The 11963-nt window shown below is 42.2% G+C and overlaps 1 non-coding gene across 1 annotated transcript; it reads right to left on the minus strand.

The window, feature by feature from the left end:
* Positions 1-1794: 1794 nt before the first annotated feature.
* Positions 1795-1931, minus strand: LOC119921199. Its single transcript, XR_005448504.1, has one exon. It is a non-coding gene; the product is annotated as a small nucleolar RNA SNORA7 (small nucleolar RNA).
* Positions 1932-11963: the final 10032 nt, after the last annotated feature.

The following is an 11963-nucleotide window of genomic DNA, read 5'->3' on the forward strand; positions in this document are numbered from 1 at the left end:
GAGACCATCATCTTATATTACATTGGAAATAGTTCTCAAGTGGTAACAAATTTAAGCCATTCTGGCTTTGGGCTAGAACCTCAGAAGAGAAAACATTCAATGACACTTTTCGAATGATTCATTCTCTCAGAGTTCAAAGTTGTCATGTTTTACCTGGAAAATGAATTAGACCTCAAAAGCAACAGAGCCAAAGACATTCTGAGAGAACTTAACTCCTCTAAAGAAAATTAGTGATTTTGGCAAAATAATCTCGAAGACCTTTAGTGTGTTAAACTTTCCAGATGTTTTCACAGCTGGAGGGCCCTAGAATGAGAAAATATATCTTCATAAAACAGAGTTTGTTGAGGGCACCATGCTTTAAATATTGGAGCTCTGTCTCACTTTGTCATTTTTAGCCTTTCTAAAAAACAGCTTAACATAAGACTCAGAGGACTAATCCCCATTTTACAGATGAGGCACAGAGAAGTGAAGTGACTTGCCCAAGGTCACACAGCAGACAAGTGGCAGAGCCAGGTTTAGAACCCAAGTTCTTCTGACTCCCAGGCCAATGCTCTATGCCCTAGGCCATACCGCAGCATGGCTCAGTGGAAAGAGCATGGGTTTTGGAGTCACAGGTCATGGGTTCAAATCCTAGCTCCGCCTATTGTCAGCTGTGTGATTTTGGGCATGTCACTTAACTTTTCTGTGCCTCAATTGCCTCATCTGTAAAATGGGGATTAAGACTGTGAGCCCCCCCATGGGACAACCTGATTACCTTGTAACCTCCCCAGTGCTTAGAACAGTGCTTTGCACATAGTAAGCACTTAATAAATACCATTATTATTATTATTTTATGATATAACTTCCATCATCCTGTTTTTCAGCAGTTGAGGGTTGGACCTACTAATGCAGTTCTGCCCACTAAGTATTTGCAGGGGAGGAGTCGGGGTCACAACCTGAAAAATAATCCCCCAATCTATTCAATCAGACTCTCCAATGCGGCAAATTGGAGAGTGTTATGACCCATTTTGGACATAAAGCAACATTTCTGTTTGTCAAATCTATAATTTTCGAACTGACTGTACTGGGTTTTCCCCAGTGTATGAACTTGTGCTGCAGTGAAGGAGACAGTGCTGCGATATGCTGATTTTGGGGGTATCACTGTCCGTGAAACCAGAGGCTCCCTAAGACCCGTGTACCTACTAGATAGCAAATGAACCTTCCAGAACCTCATCTGTGATGCTCCCCTGCCGCATGTGAATGTAAAGGATTGCCACTGATTGCCACTGGTCTGCAGAGTCTCTCTTACTAACTGTGAAGTATTAGCCATTTACCAGAAGTAGTGTGGCCTAATGGATAGAGCATGGGCCTGCAAGTCAGAAGGACAGAGGTTCAAATCCCGGTTCTACCACTTGTTTGCTGTGGTCCCCTGGGCAAGTCATTTTACTTCTCTGAGCCTCAGTTACCTCATCTGTAAAATGGGGATTGAGACTGTGAGCCCCGTGTGGGACAAGGACTGTGTCTGACCTGATTAACCTGTACCCTAGTGCTCACAACAGTGCCTGGAACATAGTAAGTTCTTAACAAGTTGTCTTGTCTTATGCCGTCAAGTTGTCTTTGATCCATGGTGACGCCATTGGCCCTTCTTTCCCAGAACGCCCCACCCCTATCTGCGATCATTCCGGTAGTATATCCTAGAGTTTTCTTGGTAAAAATACAGAAGTGGTTTACCTTTACCTCCTTCCACGCAGTAAACTTGAGTCTCTGCCCTCGACTCTCAACTGTGCCACTTCTGCCCAGCACAGGTGAGTTTTGACTTGTAGCAGATTGCCTTCCACTTGCTAGCCACTGCCCAAGCTGGAATGGAATGGATATGCCACTGCCTGACTCTCCCTCCTGTGGTCGAGACTGGTAGAGTACTGGGAACTCTCCAAGTGTGACCCAGGGAGGGGTCTTAACAAATACCATTTAAAAAAAAAAGGAGAAAAAGGAGAAAACCCAGTCATTCACCAGCATGGACCCAGACACAGAGAGTGGGAGCAGCAGGAGTGGTCATAGTTGAGCTGAGCTATGGCCATCTCCACCCTTCCTTATTCTCTCTTGGCTTCTGTGGCTTTTTCCCTGGAAGTCATAGCGGAAGTGTCAGCCAAACCTAAAGGACCTGGGACCCCATGTGGGACATGAACTGTGTCTGACATAATTATCTTGTATAGTGCTTTATACAGTGCTTGGCACATAGTAAGTACTTAATAAGTGCAACAGATATTATTGTTATCATGTCAGTAGGGAAGGCCACCCCTCACAGACCCCACCTTTCCTCACCTGCAGCTGCCACTACTACTTTGGGGGAAGCAGAATGTCTTGGTAGATAGAGTTTAGGTTCAGGAGTAAGAAGACCTAAATTCTAAGGTTGGAACTCCTACTTACCTGTTGTGTAACCTTAGGAAAGCTGCTTAACTTCTCTGGGCCTGTTTCGCCATCTGTAAAATGGAGATGAAATACCTGTTCTCTTAGACATACTCTGTGAGCCCCATATAGGACATGGACTGTGTCCGATCTGATTATCTTCTATGTACTCCAGCACTTAATACAGTGCTCAGCATATAATAGGCACTTACCAAACACCACTATTACCAAAACCACCACTATTTGTAAGAAGCAGCATGGCTCAGTGGAAAGAGCACGGGCTTGGGAGTCAGAGGTCATGGGTTCTAATCCCGGCTCCCCCACATATCTGCTGTGTGACCTTGGGCAAATCACTTAACTTCTCTGAGCCTCATTACCTCATCTGTAAAATGGAGATTAAGACTGTGAGCCCCACGTGGGACAACGTGATAACCTTTTATCCCTCCCAGCACTTAGAACAGTGCTTTGCACACAGTAAGTGCTTACCATTATTATCATTATTATTATCATTATCATTAGTATTATTACTATCATTAGTAGTAGTAGAGAAACAGCATGGTATAGTGGTTAGAGCATGGACCTGAGAGTTGGAAGGTCATGTGTTCTAATCCCAGCTCTGCTACTTGCCTATTGTGTGACCTTGGTCAAGTCATTTCACTTCTCTGGACCTCACTGTAAAATGGGGATTGATACTGGGAGTCTCATGTCAGACAGGGCCTGTGTCCAACCTGATTAACTTGTATCTACCCCAGAGATTAGAACAGTGCTTAGCACTTAGTAAGCACTTAAAAAGTACCATAATTATTAGTAATAGTAGCAGTACTATTTTGTGCCTTCATCTCCCGGTTTCTGGAGGGGCAAAATTGCCTGCCTGCAGTCACCAGAGCTGAACATGGGGCCATTTGAGTTCCACAGGCCACAGTGCCTGACTGGATCACCCAATCTCTACATTGGCTACCTGGCCCACATAGCCCAATCCCCTCAGTGCTCATGAGGTTCTTCTCCAGCTGGATGGCAGAGCTGGCATGAGGTGGAAGGTGAAAGAGCAGGAGCTGAGGGATTGGGAGCAGAGGCAGGGAGAGAGTGTATATTGGCATAAGGAGAGAGCAGGAGGCAAATGTAAGCTCCTTATTAATAATAATACTTGTGGTATTTGTTAAGCACTTACTATGTGTCAGGCACTGTACTAAGCACTGGGGTGGATATAAGCAAATTGGGTTGGACACAGTCCCTGTCCCACGTGGGGCTCACAGTCTCAATCCCCATTTTACAGGTGAGGTAACTGAAGCCCAGAGAAGGTAAGTAACTTGTCCAAGGTCACAGAGCAGACAAGTGGCAGAGCCTGGATTAGAACCCATGATTAGATCCCTTGTGAATAGGGAACGTGTCTACTAACTCAGTTGTATTGTACTTTCCTAAGTGCTTAGTACAGTGCTCTGCACATGATAAGTCCTCAATAAATAACATTGATTGATTGGTTAATTGATTGAGGATGAAGGGAAAGGGGAAAGATGAGAATCAGAGGTGGGGGTTATGATGCCAGGAAAATTCAGTCATCTCTGAAACCATTCTTAAGCCCAAGTTACTTTCCACACAAGCAGCACAGGGCTGTTGCTGAAGCAAAAAAAAAAGATACTTTGACAATGAAATTCCTCTGGGGATCGAATATTTCAGTGCATTATTCTGGGTGTTGTAGGCAAGGCACTTAAGCCTCCTGCAAAAATATGTGTCACTCAATTCCCCTGCTTGGATGGGCACAGACTCAGCAAGTGACCTTGTCTGAATGCTCTTTATGTGAAGAAGAAGAATTTTCATTCAAATATGTAATTGCCACTCAGGCTGTGTCTGTTTGTAGGATAATCCACAGGGAATAATTGTACAGTGATTTCCACAGAACCCTTTGTTGAAAAACTCAGGTGCTCTAAATGCACAACTAGAGAAGTGACAACTGCACAAAGATGGCATTTTGGTAGCTAGATTACAATTTTGCTCAAAAAACACAGCTGTGTGTTCTTCCTGGAGTGGTTTCATGCTAACTACTCTGAGACTCACGAGGCCTAAAAGACAGAGCACAGGCATGGGAGACAGAGGAGCAGCGTAGCTCAGTGGAAAGCGCATGGGCTTTGGAGTGAGAGGTTATGGGTTCAAATCCCAGCTCCACCAATTGTCAGCTATGTGACTTCGGGCAAGTCACTTAACCTCTCTGTGCATCAGTTACCTCATCTGTAAAATGGGGATGAAGACTGTGAGCCCCCACGGGACAACCTGATCACCTTGTAACCTCCCCAGTGCTTAAAACAGTGCTTTGCACATAGTAAGCCTTAATAAATGCCATAAAAAAATAAATTAAAAAAAAAGAGGACCTGGATTCTAATCCCAGCTTCACCATTTGCCAGCTGGGTGACCTTGAGCAAGCCACTTAACTTCTCTGAGACCTCAGGTTCATCATCTATAAAGTGAAGATTCCCTTAGGCTGTGAGCCTCTTGTATCTACCTCAGGTCGTAGTACAATAATTAACATTCTGACAACAACAACCACCCCCAAAAAACAAAAACAAAAAGCAAAAACAAAACAAAATAAACAAACCAAAAAGCCATTCCCCAGTGTGCATCCAGAGTTAGAGATTAGGAAAGCCTTGGAGTTGGTGGGGAAGAAATTAGTCTTTGTCTGATCCTCTGAGGTCAATGGGTCTTAGGATGGTCAAGAACAGAGGATGGAATGGGAGCTTGGTTCATACAGACAAGGGATACTTGGGCAGAAACATTCCTTTGCTTTATAGCCTAGTGGATCTAGAAGCAGGGATGGGATTTCTAAACCAAGCCTTTCTCCAGCATTTAGGGAGGCTCCCTTTAATAGCTAACATTGGCTTGAGTGGAAGCTATCACCCCATTTCTTTTCACCAACAGAAACCAGAGTGTACATAGCTATATAACATTCAATTCATTCTATTATGTGTAAATATTTTTTATGTCTGTCTTCCCCACTAAGCTTTGGTGGGCAGGTAACATTTTGTATTTCTGTTATCTCCTCTATATTATGGCCGACCTCTCACCCCCATCCTGTCCCTGGCCTGGAGTGTCCCCCCTTTCATATCATCAACAGAGAAGCAGCGTGGCTCAGTGGAAAGAGCCTGGGCTTTGGAATCAGAGGTCATGGGTTCAAATCCCAGCTCTGCCACTTGTCAGCTTTGTGACTTTGGGCAAGTCACTTAACTTCTCTGTGCCTCAGTTACCTCATCTGGAAAATGGGGATTAAGGCTGTGAGCCCCACGTGGGACAACTTGATTATCTTGTATCTACCTCAGCACTTAGAACAGTGCTTTGCACATAGTAAGCACTTAATAAATGCCATAAAAAAACAGATTATTACTCTCCCCACCTTCAAAGTCTTATTGAAGGCACATCTCCTCCAAGGGGCTTTTCCTGTCTAAACTCTTCTTTCCTCTTCTCCCGCTCCCTTCGGCATCACCCTGACTTGCTCTCTTTATTCATCCACTACCCCACACCACTTATGTACATATCTGTAATTTATTTATGTATATTAATGTCTTACTCTAGAGTGTAAGCTTGTTGTGGGCAGGGAATGTGTCTACTGTTATATTGTACTCTCCTAAGTGCTTAATAGAGTGCTCTGCATTCAATTTGCTCTAAACTCCCATTGGCCAGAAATATGTTCCCTTGTTTAGACATCAACAGCCTCCTGAATTTGCTCAACCAAAGGCAAAAATTGAATAGTGGATAAGGGAGGGGGGTTAGAATGGGGAGATGAAAGGTTAGTTAAGGAAATCTTCTTGGAGGAGGTGTGATTTTAGTAGGGCTTTGAAGATGGGGAGAGTGGCAATCTGTATGTTTATGAGTCGGGAGGACTTTCCAGGCCAGAGGGAGGATGTGAGCAAGGGGTCAGTTAAGTGAAAGATGAGATTGAGGAGCAGAGAGTAGGTCAGCATTAGAGACGTGAATGTGCTGACTGGGTTATATTTGGGATGCCCTGTGGCTTAGTAGATAAAGCACAGGCCTGGGAGCTGGAGGAACTGGGTTCTAATCTAGGGTTTGCCAGTTACCTGCTGGGCCTCAGTTTTGTCAACTACAAAATGGGGATTCAGTACTCATTCTCCCACTTAGATTGCGAGCCCCTTGGTAATCAGGGATTGTATTCAGTCTTATTAACTTGTATCTACCACAGAGCTTAGAACAGTGCTTGGCACATAGTGAGCATTTAGCAAATACCATAAAAAAGCAGGAGATGTATGAGGCTAGGTGAGAGAGGGAGAACTGTTCTAGACTGTGAGCCCACTGTTGGGTAGGGACCGTCTCTATATGTTGCCAACTTGTACTTCCCAAGCGCTTAGTACAGTGCTCTGCACACAGTAAGCGCTCAATAAATACGATTGATTGATTGATTGAGTGCCTTGAAGCCTACTATAATATGAGCAACCCAGCAAAAATACCAAATAAAAGTCACCAAAATTCCAGTACCTTAGCCTCACACTGTTTAAGCAGTGTAGAGTAGATCCTTAGAACTTTTACTTAAACATGGAGACTACAGGGTCAAATGAAAGCTGAAAAAAAAAAAAGACCCTAGAATTTCTACCCCATCTTCCTAAGTGTCTATTTCCTTTAACCTTATTGACTAAACTCCAATGCTCCACCAATCTACTTCCTACCAAAAGAACTTAAACCTTGGGAGGGCTCTCAAGATAGGAAGGGGTTACTAAAATAATCTCCCAGACCACTCACTGGTCAAGGGCTAGGCACAAATATGTTGCTGCCACTAGCCAAACTGCCTACACTAACAGGGCAAAGGATATGAAAAGGGAAAGGAAAGGTACTATATCTTAACCTCCCAGGTAATTGCTGAAAAAACAAAGGTGGTTATAACTCAATTCATAATCGCAATGTCTTTCCTTCTGACATTAGGTTTTTAATAAGACTAGGAAAAAGGTTTTAAATAAAGTCTTAGCTACATGAAAACAAAAGTATTTCTTTTTAAGGAGAAATTATTTTTCTTCCAAGCAGAAATTAACATGCTAGCATAATTCCAGGTAGAGTTCATTATGTAATCAACATCTGGATTTTCAAGACAAACATTCTATTGACTAGTTTTCCTCTTTTCACTACTCTGGTCCAGATCTCCAGTGAAACAGTGGAAGAAGATAAGCAATTCCTTCACAAATATCAAAGATTCATCCTCATCTTAATACCTCAAATCCACATTCACCTTATCTGAAATGACTGGGGTAAATTCTGCCCTGCCATATATCTCTTATCCCAATCAGTCTGGATTGAGCAGCCAAAACGAATATTTCAGGGTAGCACTCTCTTGGATTTCCACTTTCAAAGTAATTTCACCCTAATGAAAAATAGATGAGGTGATGATGACAAGTGATTGGTACTCCTGCAGTTGATTTACTCAGCTCTTCCCGACCTCTGGTTGTGAGAGCTTGTGGAAGGGCTGTTGAATTAGGTAGACATTGAAGATCATCTTTGCCAGCTCCTCCCTGAAGTTGTATTGCATTTTTGGCTGATGAGGAAAGCCGAGGTGTGGGGTGATACCTTGGATATCTAAACCTTGGATATCTAAACCGCCCTATTTCAGAATATGCTGCTCAACTCCAGTGAGGAAGGCACTTGAATAAAGTGCCAAACTAAAAAATAGTTCATGGAATCAGTCAATCAATCATTTCTATAGAATGCTTACTATGTACAGAACACTGTACTAAGCACTTGGGGGAGTACAATACAACGGAATTAGCACACATGTTCCCTGTCCATAAGAAGCTTACAATTGAGAGGAGGAGACAGGAATTAATATACATAAATAATTTATAATATATTAAGTTAAATATATTTACATAAGTGTTGTGGAGCTGGGGGCAGGACAAATATCAAACGTTTTAAGGTCAAAGATCAAGTGCATAGAGAATGCAGAAGGGATAGTGAGCCAAGGAAAATAGAGCTTAATCTAGGAAGACTTCTTGGAGGAGATGTGACCTTAATAATGCTTTGAAGATGGGGAAAGTGGAAGGTTGAGCTCTTCACACCTCCACTCGGTGTACGGATAGGATCCCACTTTTGGTCATGTCTTCCTTGAAAACCACAATATAAAGAAGTTGGCCTTTTCACAATATGAAGCCTTTTAATAATCTGGATGAACTATCAGCATGAACCATAACTGTTAACAGTGTATTTTTCCCTGAGTGCTTCTCTGAAGAGTGTTCTCCAATTCTGCCTTCTGCTTTCTTTCTCATCCCTTCCACTTTGTTGAGGTTCGTCGCATTGCCATGACCTGGGAATGTAAGACAGGGGCCATTAGATCTGCCCATTCTTTCTTCTGTGAGTTGTATTCTGCTTAATGCTGAGCAGAACAGCCTGAGAACTAATTAGCACAATTAACTCTAAGATGATTGCAGAATACAATTTCAAATGTGTCATTATGCTGTCAATTGCTCCTGCCTCACAATTTGAGTGGGGCAGTTGTAAATCTTGTGACTCCCCAAAGCCATTTTTGATTCCTGATGCTGAGGAAAGATCATAAAACTGAAATTGTTTCCATTCCGGAAAGGAGTACTTCTGCTGTCTTAAATCCCATATGGAAACTCAGTAGCCATTGACTTGAGTTGACAGATCAATATCTATTCTCTGCACTACCCAGTGAGCTGAAGTTCACATCTGCCATCAATCACAGATTGAAGTAAAAGTTTCTGAGTGGACAAAGTGCTCTTTAGATTTTTCTGTTATGCTTCAGGCAGCTAACATATTTAGGATCCTGTGATATCAAGAACATACAGTGAAGAATGATTTTATTGAATCCATGCCTTAAATGGCTTCAACAATAGATCAGAATGCATTTATTTCATCAATATGATGTTTTGATCACCACCATGACCCTTATCATCATTATCACTTTCAATCCCACAACCATGATCAAGTTATGATGAATTTGGAATTAGGAGGATATGCATTCCGACTTCCAGGTGTTTGCATTTTGATGGAAAGACAAGACAAAATGGAAAAGCATGAGAATATCTTTAGATAAACCAATAAGATGGATATCCAGAATTGCGACCATCATATATTTCCTCCAAGCAACCTGTTGCCACCGATGGAGACAGAATCCTGCCTAGATGAGCTGTGGGCCTGATTGAATAATGGCAATTGTATTCTAAAATGTCCATGAACATACTGATCTACAGGGAAGCAGCATAGCCTAGTGGAAAGGGCACGGGCCTGGGTATCAGAGATCCTGGGTTCTCTGCCAAGAGCTTGATGTGTGACCTTGGGCAAGTCACATAAATTCTCTGGGACACAGTTCTCCTATTCTCCTTCCTACTTGGACTGTGGACCCCATGCGGAACAGTGTCCAACTTAATTAACTTGTATCTACCCCAGCACTTAGAATAGTAGTTGACACATAGTAAGCGTTTACAAATACCATATAAAAAATTTAAAAGAGAGCACAGTTGCATGGTGGAAGATTTATAGAGCAGAAAAAAATGGAAGGAATAGGGTTGGGCAGTTGAATTTTAGGTCAAGCAAACAGGTGGGGATTGAGAGACCCTTGTTGGAGTAGATGGTTGGGTGCTGCAAGGAGGACAGTTTCATGTGAGCAATGGCTCTGTAGTAAAAAAGTTATGGGTGATGATGACAATCAAGTTTGCTTGGATCAATCAGAGAGCATTGACTGGGGAGGAGAAGAAGGAGAGGACAATTAAGTATGTGGGACAAGTAGATTCACGATCCTTCAAGCCTTAGCCATATATAGGAATGACTGACATATTCCTACCTCATTTTCATTTTTGTATGGATACATATTTAACAAAATGATGTACATCATATATATAAAGAGAGAGATAGACACAGAAAGAGACACAGCATAGTCTAGTGGATAGAGCAAAGGCCTGGGAGTTAGAAGGTCATGGGTTCTAATTCTGGTTCTTCCACTTGTCTGCTGGGTGACCTTGGGCAAGTCACTTCACTTTTCTGTGCCTGGGTTACCTCACCTGTAAAACGGGGATTGAGACTGTGAATCCCACTTGGAACAGAGACTGAGTCCAACCCAATTTGCTTGTATCCACCTCAGTACTTAGTTCAATGCCTGGCACATAGTAAGTGCTTAACAAGTACCACAGTTGTTACGTTTTTTGAAATCAGGAACTAATGGTAATTATGGTAGTTGATAAATGCTTACTATTTGCCAAGTACTGTTCTAAACTGAGTTAGATACAAGGTGATCAGGTTGGACACAGTCCCTGTCCCATGTGGGGCTCCGAGTCTAAGTAGGAGGCAGTAGAATTTAATCCCATTTTTATAGATAAGGCAAAGAAAGATAAGTGATTTGCTCAAGGTCACAGAGCTGACAAGTAGCAGAGCTGGGACTATAGTCCAGGTCCTCTGACTCCCAGGCCCATGCTTATTCCATTAGGCCACATCACTTCTTACTGGAATTTATAGGACTTCAAAGAAATTTACATGACAAGTTGAAGGGTAAGTCATTTAGAGGATGAGAGTGGGAGGAGGGAATTTGAAAGAGAAGGGGACAGCTAAAACAAACAAACAAAAAGAAAACTTGAGCTAATTTCCAGACGAATCTTTTGCTCTTTACAATCCAAATGTCTCTCATGCATCAGCCCGACACACTATTCTTGCTTTATTTCTAAATGGTGAAAATTGTCTTTGGGAGTTATTCTTTATTGTGATTATGTTTCATGACCCATTTGATATCCAGCAATAAAAAATGGCAGAATTTCAGGCTTTTATTAATTTCTGTACATAAAAACCTCTTCCTGGTCTGAGTTTGAAGACATTACTCTATCACAGCATCTTTACTGAACAAGGAGACAGTCAATTACATTAGCCCTAATTAGGATAAATGAGGGGTATGATGGGGTGCAAAACTTTCACAGATGGATGAAATCACATTGGGAAAAAATTGGAACAAGTTCAGCTGCTTAAACTGCTGTAGGTGGAATTGAAAGAATTTAATTTATTAGCAATTTAGCTCATTTTTTTTTACCTACCTTTCTCAGTGTTTAGATGATCAAATCTAGGCCATGTGTCTCAGATGTTTTAGAGGCAGTGGAAATTAATCACAGAAGTGAGGCTCCGCTTGGAGAAAGGACTGTATTCCTCTCTGGGGTGGAGGCTGTAGTGTGTTATAGGTGGCCAATATCTGTTCTTCAGAGATGATACATCGGGAGTCTAATCGAGACTGATTTTCCCCATTGTGATCTCTGTTTCCCCACCTGTCAAACGGAATGATACTCATCACTGTTGATCTCCCATGGGTATCTGTGGGAAACCCAATAAATCCTGAACATGTTTATTGCCTTTGAGGAGTCACGTTGGACTATAAGAAGGCGGCAGAGTTTTAGAGGAGATGAGCTTGCAGCTTCCTTTAGAAACCCATTCCTGGGCTTAAATCAAGAGTTGCTTGACATCTCTGTTAAATAATATACTGTTACCATTAAAGTATAATTAAAGATTCACACTCAGTGGCAAGCTGCCATCAAGCATCTTGCTTTGTTTAATTATAGAATGCACCTCAATAGACCTGGTTTCAGGAAGACTTTTGCTGCGAG

This window comes from Tachyglossus aculeatus (assembly GCF_015852505.1).
Source record: "Tachyglossus aculeatus isolate mTacAcu1 chromosome 12 unlocalized genomic scaffold, mTacAcu1.pri SUPER_6_unloc_1, whole genome shotgun sequence".
Taxonomy (NCBI): Eukaryota; Metazoa; Chordata; class Mammalia; order Monotremata; family Tachyglossidae; genus Tachyglossus; species Tachyglossus aculeatus.